General features: G+C 41.2%; 1 protein-coding gene across 3 annotated transcripts in view; it reads left to right on the plus strand.

Moving 5' to 3' along the window:
* Positions 1-7,986: 7,986 nt before the first annotated feature.
* The window catches only part of RNF152 (ring finger protein 152), a 112,260-nt gene continuing 106,716 nt past the window's right edge, over positions 7,987-13,530 (plus strand). Inside the window, exons 1-2 of one of the 3 annotated variants that reach the window (XM_069100254.1) lie at positions 7,987-8,125; positions 8,783-8,934. The gene's annotated coding sequence lies outside the window, so the exon portion shown is untranslated. Of the gene's footprint in view, positions 8,126-8,307; positions 8,935-13,530 lie in introns of those variants that run through there. The other 2 variants (XM_069100252.1, XM_069100253.1) reach the window with 2 other exon arrangements.

Here is a 13,530-nt window from a genome sequence, read left to right on the forward strand (position 1 = left end):
TAGAGGTAATGGGGAGTCAGTGAGTTTATTGAGTGGGAGGTGACAAGATCAAACCTATACTTGCAGAAAATCACTTTGATAGCTGAATCAAGGATGAATGGGAATGAGGAGAAACATTAAGAAGAGACCAATTAGAAGGCTATTGCAATAGTCCAGTTGAGAGCAGCTGAGGACCTAAACTAGAAGACTGGCTGAATGGAGAATAGGGGATGATACTAGAGATTCTATATAGGTAAAAATCACAAGATTTGGCGACTGATTGGATATGAAGGGTTAAGGGAGATAAACTAGTGGAAGATGACACTGAGATTTTAAGCCTGGGTGCTGTGGGGGTGTTCACCACCTCACAGGGAAGCTTGGAAAAGGGGAGGTTTTTGAGGAAAGAGAATGAATCCTATTTTGGAATTGTTTAGATAAGTGCTTTTGACCTTAAACAACAGTATAAAGAAAAAGAATATTGCACTAGCAGTCAGGTGATGTGAATCATATAGTTTGTATAACTAGTGTGTAATGAATACAAATTGTGGGATTTGGGGAAAATTGCTTAATCCTGTAGATTTGTTTGCTATTCCTTGCACATGACACACCATCTCTCCACTCTGGGCATTTTCAGTAGCTAGTCTCCATTCCTAGAACTCTCACTCTCTTTGTTTCTTCCTGTTTTTTCCTTCAAGGCTCTGCCAAAATCCTACCTTAGTCTTTCCAAGTTCTCCTTAATTTTAGTGCTGTCCCTCTGAGATGATCTCCAATTTGTCCCGTATATCTACTTACACAGAGTTGTTTTCATGTCCCCCCACCCCCTCCGTTAGACTATAAGATCCTTGAAAAAAGGATCTTTTGGCCTTTCTTTGTATCTCTAGCACTGAGAACATATTACTTAAGTTATCTAGTAAATTATTTAATAAAGGCTTGTTGGCTTGACTTCCCTTGGTTCCCTTATCTGTAAATAAAGGAGGGAGGGATTGGGGTAGATAATTCATAAGATTCATTCCATATTTACAAAAATTCTATAAATTTATTATTATTTTTTTTAATTCGGAATGTAATGACCACCAAAAAAGAGAACATTTCCATACATAAAGTGGAAAAGGAAAAAAAAGAGGATGATATGCAAATTACAAATCTTGATTTTGTAGATATTGATTTAAAATATATCTATCTACATGTATGTATGATTAATAAATTCAACATGCTACTTTCCAAGTTGTTCTGCTTGTCCTTATTTCTGAACCTCCTTCTGTTCTTTGTGCATTAAAAAAATGCTTCAATGAGCCACTTTATTTCTTTATCTTCTTCTTCAGCATGCCAGATATAATTGTTACTATATAAATTGTTTTCCTGCCTTTGATCACGTCACTCTACATCAGTTTGTACAAGCTTTCAGGTTTCTCTGAAACTGTCCTTTCTTATGATGCCATAACATTCCATGGTATTCAGATACAGTAATTTGTTCAGACATTACTCAACTGATGGACATCTCTGTTTCCAGTTCTTTGCTACAATAAAAGGGGTTGCCATAAATATTTTCATTATTTATAAATATATTTGCATTAATACATAATATAAACTTATAAATATAAAATAAACATGACTATATATGTTTATTTTTTCCCTTTTTCTTTGATCTGTAGACTTAGTTTAGTAGTAGTATTATCTTAGTAGTGGTATTTCAAGGTCAAAGGGTATACACAGCTTAGTGACTTTTTAAGTACAATTCCTATTTGTTTTTCGGAAAGGTAGAGCCAAGTCAGACTAATGTGCTATCCTTTCTGGAGCCTTTGTCACAATTACAATTTTCTTTTCTTGACCAATCTGATAGATGTGAGATTGAAACTCAAAGTTGTTTTAATGTACATTTCTCTAATTAATAGTAATTCTTTTTTCATGGATGCTGAAAGCTTGGATGTCTTCCTTTAAGAACTACTGATCCATAACCTTTAAGCATTTAAGTATTGGGCAAATGGTCGTTGCTTTTATACTTTTGAATCAATCCCTTATGTATCTTGTCTGTCAGACTTCTATCAGAGAAATTTGGTAAAGATATTTCCCTCACAATGAACTGTTTCCCTTTAATTTTAACTATATTGATTTTGTTTCTATAAACCTTTTCAATTTATATAAGCTAAATTGTCCATTTTTCTCTTCTATGGGACTTTCTGTCTTTTGTCTGGTCATTGACTTTTCTTTAATCCATACTTATTAAAGATATTTTCTTCTTTAAGCCTCTAATTTGTTCATGATCATGTATTAATTTGGAGCTTATTGTGGTATATGGTGTGAAATCTTGGCCTAAACCAAATTTCTACCAGACTGCTTTGTAGTTTCTTAGGTTTTTTTTTGTCATATAGTAAGTCCTTATCACAATAGATGAGGAGTCTTTGGGTTAATCAAATACTCTGCTATTACATTCATGTCCTTCTGTATGATATGTACCTGACAGAGTATATTTTTAAACATTTCTACGTTTTTTTTTATCAAGTAGCAAAAAGTTTTGATGATTCAGCTGCTTTGTAGAATACGTATAGTTTGAGATCTGATATTGCTAGGCCCTTTTCCTGCTTTTTTCTATTATTTCTCTTGAGAACCCGACCTTTCCTTCATTCCTCCTGATGAATTTTATTATTGTTTTTGTTCTCCAAAGCAAAAGGGTAACTAAGTGGCCCAGTGGATGGAGCACTAGGCTTGGAATGAGGAAGACTCATCTTCCTGAATTCAAATCTGACCTCAGACACTTGCCAGCTGTGTAACCCTGGGCAAGTCACTTAACCCTGTTTGCCTCAGTTCCTCATCTATAAAGTGATCTGGAGAAAGAGATGGCAAACTACTCCATTGTCTCTGTCAAGAAAACCCCAAATGGGGTCACCAAGAGTTGGATGTGACTGAACTGAAAGTAAAAAGTTTGATTTGTGTATAAATGAATTTAAGGTAGTATTGTCATTTTTATTATATTGGTGCATCACACCTGTGAACAATGAATGCCTTTCCACTTATTTAGGTCCATCTTTATTCCCACAGAGTATTTTATAGTTGTATTCATGTAGTTTACATATAGTTTTTCTGGGTTTGTCATAATAGGTAGACTTCTAAATATTTGATTATTCTATAGTAAAAATTCCATAAATTCTAATTATGTGTACAAAAAATTTTTAAAAGCAAATTTACATAATTGTTTATCACACAACATGATAACTTTGTTGGTGCTACAATATATTTAGGCATTTATAACAATATTGCAAAATCAGTCAACTGCCATTTCCAAATTAGTTCTTAGTTCAATATGGCTGCTTTTCTAGACATGTGTTCTCCATATGAAGCGTGTAGTATGATTTGATTTAAAAGTGGAAAATGTTTGTGTTTCAGAGATTAATCTCTAACTTTTTGAAGTTCATGGAAAGAAAAATTTTCAGTTGTTAGAAGTCCATTAAATTTATGTAATGGTGTGTAAATTAGAATACCATTGAAATCTAACTAAGCATTCAGCATCAAAAAGCCTATTTAATGTTAGAGTGAATGGTTAAATATGTTAGGAGATTATGCAGGAAAACAGTAATAAGCAGTAATTACTTGTAATTATTTGCTTAACAATAATAAAAATCAGTTTCCAAAAATATTTTTGAAAATTTATGTTTTTCATAACTATAAGAGTAGCTCCTAGATATGGACCCTGAAACTAACAACCAGCTTGTCCTATTCTTAAGCTCCCTGGACCTACTACAGCCTCCATTTTTTCATGGAAAATCCTTTCTTCCTTAAAGAAATTGCTTTCTAGCTGAAAGTTGAAAACAGATTCTTGGAATAGTGCTGCTAAGCAGCCTTAACCCTCTTTTATTGTTAGGGACACATGCAAAATTCCAAGATGTGGATTCCCCTTTTTGGAGGTACAAGGAAGGAGATAAAGGATTAAATAAGAGGACAAGTGTACTTGAATAGCATGAGTGCAATAGAGAGAAGAGGCAACAAGATTTCTTTTTTTTTTCAAATGCTTTATTAACTTCTGATTTATATCATTCATTTCTGCCAGATTTTGAGTTACAAATTTTCTCCCAGTTTTTCCCCTACCCACCGCCCCAAAATAGCAGTCCCACAGGATATCCCCTCCTCCAATCTGCTCTCTCCCATATTTTCTCCCATACCCCTTTCTACTTTTCCAGTGGATCTCTATGTCCCAGTGCCTGTATATCTTATTTCCCAATTACATGTAAAATAGTATTAATAATAATAGTATATATATATTTGAATATTTAATTTAAAAAATTTGAATTCCAGATTCATTCCCTTCCTCCCTTGTCACCCACCCTTACTGGGAATATAAGCAGTTCAGTATAGGTTGTACATGTGTGGCTAATGCAAAACAATAACATAGTAGATATATTGTAAAAGACTGACTATATTTCCTTCCCTCCTATCCCACCTCCCACCTGTTCTATTCTCTACTTTGATACCATCCCTTTTCAAAAGTGGGTGCTTCCAACTTCCCTCCCCCCCAGACTGACTGCCCTTCCATCATCCCCCCTCTCATCCCCTTCCCCCCTACTCTCTTATAGGGTGAGATACCCTATTTAGTGTGTATGTCATTCCCTCCCTGAGACAAATTCAATGAGAATAAGGTTGACCCATTCCCTTTTGACTTCCTATTCTTCCCCTCAATTGTAACCATTTTCCCTTGCCTCTTCTATATGATGAGATAGTTTACCCCATTCTATCTTGCCCCATCTCCTCTCATTATATTCCTCTCTCTCCTCTTAATTTCACCTTCAAAGTATCATCCCTTCCTGTTAAATTGGTCCTGTGCCCTCTATCTATGTATACCTGTAAACTTATATACACACATTCACATATGTATTCATATGCCCATATACCCTCATATATAGCCATATATATATATATATATATATATATATATATATATATATATATATATTTCTATTCCCTTCAACTACTGAAAAGTTTCATAAGTTACAATTATTGTTTTTCCATGTAGGAATGTTAATAGTTCAACTTTGATAAGTTCTTTTTTGATTTCTTTTCCCTGTTTACCTTCTCATGCTTCTCGTATCTGAATGTCAAATTTTCTATTCAACTCTGGTTTTTTCATCAAGAATGCTTGCAAGTCCTCTATTCCACTGAATGACCATATTTTCCCCTGAAACATGATACTCAGTTTTTTTTTTTAAGCAATCAGGGTTAAGTAACTTGCTCAAGGTTACACGGCCAATTATTTCTAGGTGTGGTGCTAAGTATCCAAGCCCGGATACCTGGATACTTAGCACCAGGTCATCCCAACACTGAAGCCAGTGCTCTTACTCACTGTGCTACCTGGCCACCCCCATGATACTCAGTTTTGCTGGGTAGGTGACTCTTGGTTTTAATCCCAGCTCCTTTGCCCTCCGGAATATCATATTCCAAGCCCTTCAATCCCTCAGTGTAGAAGCTGCCAGATTCTGGGTTATCCCGATTGTGTTTTCACAATATTCAAATTGTTTCTTCCTGGCTGCTTGTAATATTCTCTCCTTAATCTGGGAATTCCGGAACCTGGCTATAATATTCCTAGGAGTTTTCTTTTTGGAATCTTTTTCAGGAGGTGATTGGTGGATTGTTTCAACCTCTATTTTGCCCTCTGGTTCTAAAACATCAGGGCAGTTTTCTTTGAGAACTTCCTGGAGGATGATTTCTAGGTTCTTACTTTGATCATGGCTTTCAGGTAGTCCAATAATTTTTAAATTATCTCTCCTGGATCTATTTTCCAGGTCAGTGGTTTTTCCCATGAGATATTTCACATTGCCTTCTATTCTTTCATTTGTTTGGATCTGTTTAACAGCATCTTGATTTCTCATAAAGTCATTAGCTTCCATTTGCTCCAGTCTAATTCTGAAGCAATGATTCTCCTCATTGAGCTTTTGAGATTCTTTTTCCATCTGACAAATTTGGCTTTTTAAGGCATTCTTCTTCTCATTGCCTTTTTGAGCCTCTTTTGTCACTTGAGTTAGTCTATTTTTTAAGGTATGAATTTCCTCAGTCAGGCTGTTGACTCTCATTTCTTAATTTTCTTGCATTGTTCTCATTTCTCTTCCCAATTTTTCCTCCACTTCTCTTATCTGCTTCTTAAGGTCTTCTATGGCCTGTAACCAGCTCGTATTTTCCTTTGAAGCTTTTGGTGCAGGAGTTCTGACTTCACTGTTTTCCTCCTGGTCCATGCTTTGCTCCTTTTTGTTTCCAAAATAGGAGTATAATGTTGGAGCCTTCTGTTTGTTTTGCTTCCTTTGTCTGGTCATTTCGCCCCTCAGTCACTTGACCCCTGGGCTTTTTGCCACAGTAGGACTCTGCCACCAGACAGGGGAGCTTTCATCCCAAATGCTGGGGTTTTCTCAGCTGCTGGAGGTATTAGATGGGTGCCCTCTCTGAGGTCTCCACACACTCTGGCAAGTTGGACACACACCCCAGGGCCTCCACCTTAGACTGCAATCCAGATCCAAGCAGGTTAAAGCAAGAGCGATTACCCCTCAGACTGGTGCTTGGTCCCCCTACGCTCTGTAGGCCAGGAGCTGAAGCTGCCATGTGGTACTGAGTGGCTCTGCTGGGGTTTCAGGGGCTTCTCCCCTCAGGGGCAAAAGCCACGCACTCTCACTTACTGGGTCCCAAAGTCCAGAATGCACTGACCTCTCACTTTGTCCTTTACATCTATGTGTTGATAAATCTGGAAAGGGCCACAGCTGCTGCTGATCTGGAGTCTGTCAGACAGGTGGCTGGTCAGGTCCTCCCTAGGGCTAAAGCCTTGGCATGGGGCTGGGCTCAGATCCCAGAATACTGTGCTGGGTGATTCCTGCTGGCCTGCTGGGCTGTCCTCAGTGGGAGGTTAGCTTCTCTGTGTCATTTTGTGGGTTCTGCAGCTCCAAAGTTTGTTCAGAGTCCCCTTTTTACATGGATTAGGGAAGGTGGAAGCTGGAGCAGCAGGAAGGTCGTGCTTCTACTCTGCCATCTTGGCTCCTTCCCCCCCAACAAGGTTTCAAAGGATACATAGATATAGGGAAAGTATGATTAATGAGGATTAGATTTTATCTGTATCTCATGAATATAGATTTCCATTATGAGGTTTGTATGTAGTTTCTGAAATACAATCAGCCATATTTGCCAGACAGGGCAAGAAGGGAGAACAGAGACCTTTGGATATAACTACTAGTAAGACTTCTATAATTACTCAGCTTGGTCACTGCCTGTTTTGTTTTTCCTCTTCTCTGCATCTTGGCTGCTATTCCATTTTCTAGACTAAGACAACAGCAAATGACTCTTCAACTCAAACCCCAGAAACCTATGGAAGGCTTGAAGACTTAGGTGTCTGAAAGGCACCCAGAATAGAGACAGGTTGTGGAGGGTTAGTTACTAATGTGATCTGTGCGATTGCAAAGGCATCTTGCTAAAGCAAGGGAAACAGCACCTGCCTAGTTTCTTCCTTCTGTCTTTAGTCAAAGACCATCTAAAAAGCTCCTCCATTGACAAGGGAGAGATCTGTTTATTCTGCAGGTAACCAAGGGGAGGGGGGTGGTGTTTCTTAAGTTTTCCTTGGGAGGTAAAACACTAGTTATATCACCTGTGTAGAGGGTAGAATTTGTAGCGAGGTAGATTTACAAACCTGGGAATGGGGTGGGAGGGAAGTAAAGGAGAGGTCTTCTCCCTATATTTTGGCCACCCCCTGAAATCAAATGCGTTTATGTACCCCTCGACATGGAACACTGAGGGCCCTGAGTGCTTCACTCAGACATTAGAATCCTCTTTCTTTCAGATCTCTCAATTGCATTTGTCGCTCCACAAAGGGCCCCTGTCCTAATCCTACTGTGAGAAATTTTGGGGGCGGCCAAAACGGAGTAGACCTGGAGTGGCTCCAGGCCAGTTTCTGGGAACGTGATAAGCCAGGCTCCTCCTCCTCTCCCTCCACCTCCCCCCACCCCCCAAGTCTCTGGCCTCTTCCACGGCTCCGCCCCCTTCACTTCAAATCCCCGGGCTCCGCCTTCCTCTTCGCGGAGCTGCTCTGGCTTTCTGCTCTTCACACCTGACTCCCTCTTGGGTCCTGCTCCAGCTGGGGCTCCTGTTCGACGGCGGTGGAGGGAAAAACCCCAGCGTTGGGGATGAGGTTGGGCCACTGGGGGGAAAGGGACGAAAGAGCTGGAGGGTGGGCATTAACCACGGTCAGATCTCTCTACTGCCTGGAGGGTTCTGTTTCCTGGACAGCCGGACAGTCAGACTGACCCACGGACGTTGCAGGGCAGGGGGTGGTGGTGGTGGTGGTGGTGGCGGTGGTGGTGGTGGTAAGAAGTGGGAAGGAGGCGGAGCCCAGGGTGGGGGGGGCGGTGCCCGGGGAGGAGGAGAGCTCCTGCCAGGGCCGTCTGCTCTTGGTGTGTGTCTCCGGGTGTGAGTGTGTGTATGTGCGCGCTCTTGTGTGCCACAAAAAGATCCAGCCCCAATTTGTGCAGACACAGAAGCAGAAAGGAGCGGCGACTTTGTTAAGGGCCAAGCAGGCACTGGGGGTCGAACGACATTGCTGGGAGGACCCGATAGGCGCAGGGCTGCAGGAGCGGACCCGTGCCGGGCAGACGGGCGGGCGGCTCGGACTGAGCCCGAAGCTTCTCCAACCTCCCCGCCGGCGCTGCCCGGCCGGCCCCTCGGCTCTTCTCCGCTTAGCGGCGGGAGCCAGTTCGTGGGGAGTCCCAGCGTTCTCCTGGCGCGCTCGCGCGTTTGTGTTTCTCTGTGTGTCTGTATGTGTGTGCGCGCGCGTGTGTGTGCGTGTTAGGGAGCGAGGGAGACCGAGACTGAGGGAAACCAGCGAGCGAGCGGCGGGCACGGGACGAACTGGGACAACCTAGGGATGCTGCTGCTGCTGCTGCTGCTACTGTCGCCGCCGCTGCTTGTTTAGGGCAGACCCCAAGAAGGCTAAACAGAAAGGTCAGTGAGTTTCATTTTGTCTTCCCGCTTACTTCCACCTTTCTCCGTTCCCAGGCCCCCAGGACGTGTAGAGGGTGGGTGGGTGGGGAGGTAGGGTGTTGTCTGATTTTCCAAAAACCAGAGAAGTCCAAAAAGCTGTCAGTGCTCGCACTAGCTGCTGCAGATGTGCTTTATTTATTTGGCGAGAGAGACAGACACACACTCACAGAGTGAGTTTATTTCAATTGCGGGTACTGGGTACCCCGCTGCCTGACCCATTGGTAGAGGACTTGGGAGCAAGGGGCTGAATAGATACTCTGGCTGTGAGAAGCATTTACGGCGGAGGGGGCGGATAGGATGGTCTTCTGGGAGTTGAGGTTTTTAATAAATATTGGCTGAATTGAATTTTAGCTGATGACTGAGGTGATTGGGGGAGGGGGGAATCGCCGAGTGTCGATGTCTGTGTCTGTTCCTGGAGTCCTCGGATGCCCCCTGGAGCTCTGGTCAAACTGAGGATTTGAGTGTGCTGGGAGGGGGGTGGGTGGGTAGTGCAGCTACTGCTGGTGGGCTGAGAAATAGGCAACGCCCCCTCCTGACCAATCCCTCAATTTTTCCCCCCTCTCCCCTAGGGCAAACAAAAAACCCCCTCCCCCCAAAGAAAAGAAAGAAAAAAAAGTTAGCCAGCTGTGTACGTAGGACTGACTCTCTCCTTATCTCCGTTCTCCAGAGCAGGGGCAGAAAGGGACAGATGTTTTGAGGGCTTTCACGTAGCCAATCCCGCTTGCCTAGGGTGAGATGGTTTTTTTTTTTTTTTCTGAAAGGGCAAGTAGCAGGACAAAGAGCAAGCGAGGGCTTGTGGAAAACATTGCAGTTCGCCAAGGCGGCTTTGCCTGTTTCCTGCCTGGGGGCATTGGTACAGTGTTTCCAAAGACCTGGTAGCAGGGGAAATTAAAACCAAAAACCAAATAAAGAAATAAAGAAGAGATGGCTGGAAGGAATGGGGATGGGGAGGCGGGAAGGACCATCTCAGGGGCTAAGAAGAGAGAAAACATTGCCTGGAAATGCAGCGCTAGTTTGTGTGCGTCTATGTGGGTGGCATGGCTTTTAGTCTATTCACATGTGAACGGATTAGCTAGGTCTAGGTCTCCAGTATCTGTTAATCTCGGGGTAGTAGTCTCTTACCCTGCCCTTGCTTCCCCCACCTTTTGTTGTTGTTTGGGATACTATACTTGCTTAACGGAGTCTCTATCACCAAAGGGAAAATTTGGGGGCCAGCGAAGCTGCAGACATGATAGGAGGAGGTGATTATTTTTTTTTAACAGAGGCAGCTAGAAAATGTAAAATCCCCTGTCCCCTCCTCACCACAAACCCTAGCCACTCTCCAATATAACCCCTCAGAACCAAACATAACAGACTGACTTGAAAGGATGCTTTCTTTTTCTGCCTGCTGCCAGTGTCTCTAACCCTTACTGCATGTAATTCACTGCAGGCAGAACAAAGCTCTGTCACAATTGTGCTTCCTGCTTGTCAGCCTCTTCCCAGCAAAATACCGAATGTAAAAGGGACGCAATGACAGATTCAGGTAACCCCAAAGACTCTTGGTAGCCACATGGATATCTCTGGGTCCTTGTGGAGCATAGTAATTGTACAGATCTGTCTGGGCTGTATTTCTAAATGCATCAAATAATTTCTACCTATGTGAAGGGAAGGTATGGGTGTTGGAGGGTGGGGAGATAACAGTCCTCCTAGTAGGGAAATGCTAGTGACTTTCTACTTCTTTTTTGAAATGTTAATTCCAGGCGGGGTGACTTTTGGGTTGCATGATTTTCTGCTAACTCCCTTTGCAATTTTAATATAACCTATCCATAGGTTGTAGACATAGTTTATCAGAAGATAGGAATTCAACATGCTTAGTTATCCATCTGTAATAATAAATTTTGGTTTTGTCTTCTGGAGCTGACATTTGAAAAGGTGTCATTCCAAGAATTTTTGAGATATCCCTCTTCCCCCCAGGACTTAGTTGTAGGACTCTCTACAGAAATAATTCTCCCTACCTCCTACCTTATTGTGACTGCTCACAATGTCATAGATGTGTATGCAATAAGTTGCTGAGTTTGTGGAGGAGAGAGCTGTATTAGAACAAAGAAACCAAGCTTTGATAAAGTTTGCATTTATACACCTATGAACCAGGGTACTCTTTGATTCTACATTTTTTCTGTAGGTCACTGGTTCTTCAGAAATTTGACTCAGGATTTCTTCTCTTCGGGTTCTTTTTCTTTCCAAGGATAATTGTGATTTGCCTGCAATTTAAATATATTTGTGGGTTACCCTGATTGACACCAAAGGGGGAAAAATGTAACCTTCAGCCTTCTTGTGACTCTGACCACTGATTTTTTTCTGAGGACTTGGTTCTCTTTGAATTATACAAGGAGACTGGAGGTTGAAAGGTTACTTATGATGTTTTAATTGTACTTATTTTTTTTTCTGGTATGAGTGAAAACTATTCTCAAGTCATGTTATTTGTGGTATTACACTATGTTCATCATACATATCTGTTGCTAATCTTTGAAGAATTAAGTTAAAGTTACACATAAAAGCTTATGCCGCTTATCTGGAGTGTATCTGTTTGATTTGCTTTCTTTGTTAAGGAAATCCATCCTATTGTTGCTGGTCTCTTGTTCAAGGTGGTTAAAATTAATATGGGAAAGGATACGTTATCCAGTCACTCCTGAAACAAAGGCCAAGGTTTTGAAATTATTCGACTGGTAAAAAGAATTCTAGGACAGAAATCTTTTTGACCAGTAATGTTAATGTCAGCAATCTCACAGGGTGTGTCCTGTCTTATAAAAAAAAAATGAACAGAATAATGGGGAGGGTCATAATGTAACAGAAGCACAGGGTGTGGTTTCAAAAAACTTTAAAAAAAATTCAGCACAAACAAAAATCCACATGGAGAAAAGGCTGTCTACGCATGTAAGTTCATGTCCAAGTACGGGGATACAGGGCAACTTCTTTTCAAATTTTGTGCAGTAATAAAATAGCATGATCTGTTAAAGTTATGTTCATGAGTGACTGAGATTTTAAAAAGAGCATTATTTAATGTTTGTCATTTATTTTCTTTGTGTAGCTGGCTGTATGGTTCAGTACGGTTCACAGACACTTAATGTTGGAAGGGATCTCAGAGGGCATCTAGTCCCAGTTTCCACCCCCATCTATAATGTCACTGACAGGTGGTTATTCAGACTCTACTTGGATACACTTCCTTTAACAGGGAACTTACTCTTTTTTAGAAGTAAGTGTTCCACTGTTGGAAAACAGTAGTTAGAAAATGTTCTTTTCCTCGTCCTTGAATTATTCATTGGAACCTTGGGCTGAATTAGGTTCCAGACAACAAACAATTTATTAAATGCCTACCATGTGCAAGTATACTGCTGTGGTGGCTATAGAGATGACTCTATGGAATCTTTGCTCGGGGGCTTACAGTTTAATTGGAAAACTAAGACATGTACAAATAATGATGGTACAAATTAGAGTTGGGTCATGTAATTGAAAGCTGGAGGGAACTTTAAGGATTATCTAGTATCAACCCTGACATTCTCCAGAGGAGTGTAAGGAATGAATACAAAGTACTACAAGAAATTGCTCCATCAATGTTTACATGAATTCCTCATGTTGTTCCAAGCCAAGGGTTTCCTTCTTCCATTATACATTATTCCCTACCATTTTACAGGGCTGTTGGAACCAGTCTATCCTGTTGGTGCCATTTTCTCTTCATAGTATTGTCCCTGTTCCTGTTAGTATTGAACTTGATTAAAGGAGTGGAAACCTTTGAAACTAAAGGCACTGTTGTATAATCTGACAAAGTAAACAGAGTGTGGGGGTTGGGGTAGGTAGGAACACTGGTAGCTCTCATCTGTAGCTTAAAGTAATGGGGAATCTAATAGAACTTAAAATCTGGTTACAAACCACACCACTAATATATGCTAAGTCAGTATTTTCTGCTAAGTTTCTTAGCACATAGTAAGACTTGTCTTCTTTCCTTAGAGATCGTTGTGGCTTACAAGCCACAAAACCCACTCTCTAGAGATTGGGTGTATCATCTCTGTTAGTACCACCATGAGATGCCAGATGTTTACAGCTTTTCAGTTTCCACTGATCATATCTGAGACCACTTGTGTTTTTATACGAGAGTGGATAAAGAGAACACTCTTTGCTTTTGGGACAAGTCATCCAGAACACCTGGGTTCCAGTTTTGGCTCTGTGACTTTCTGATTATAACTTTGGGTAAATCTCTTTACCTCTGAGACCCTCAGTTTCCCTTTCTGTAAAATGAGGTTTTTTGATGAAATGATTTCTTAAGTTCCCTTGCTGTTCCCACATGTTTCCATTTTGTAATTTTGTGATTTGTAAGGGGGAAAGGTATAATCTTAGAAATAACACATGAAGTTAAAAATAATTAGAAAAGACTTAAATCTGCATTAAAGTAATGGAACTTCAAGTTCACTTTTGTCTAGGCCAAGTGGTTTTCAACATTTTGGTCTCTAGGAATCCTGTAGCAGTATATGAACTCCAGCTCTGCCTTTGTCTCCAACCTGGAAAATGACTGCTCAGACCCAT

Source organism: Petaurus breviceps, unplaced genomic scaffold, assembly GCF_028583685.1.
Source record: "Petaurus breviceps papuanus isolate PSGF00001 unplaced genomic scaffold, PetGlider_PUasm1.0 38, whole genome shotgun sequence".
NCBI lineage: Eukaryota > Metazoa > Chordata > Mammalia > Diprotodontia > Petauridae > Petaurus > Petaurus breviceps.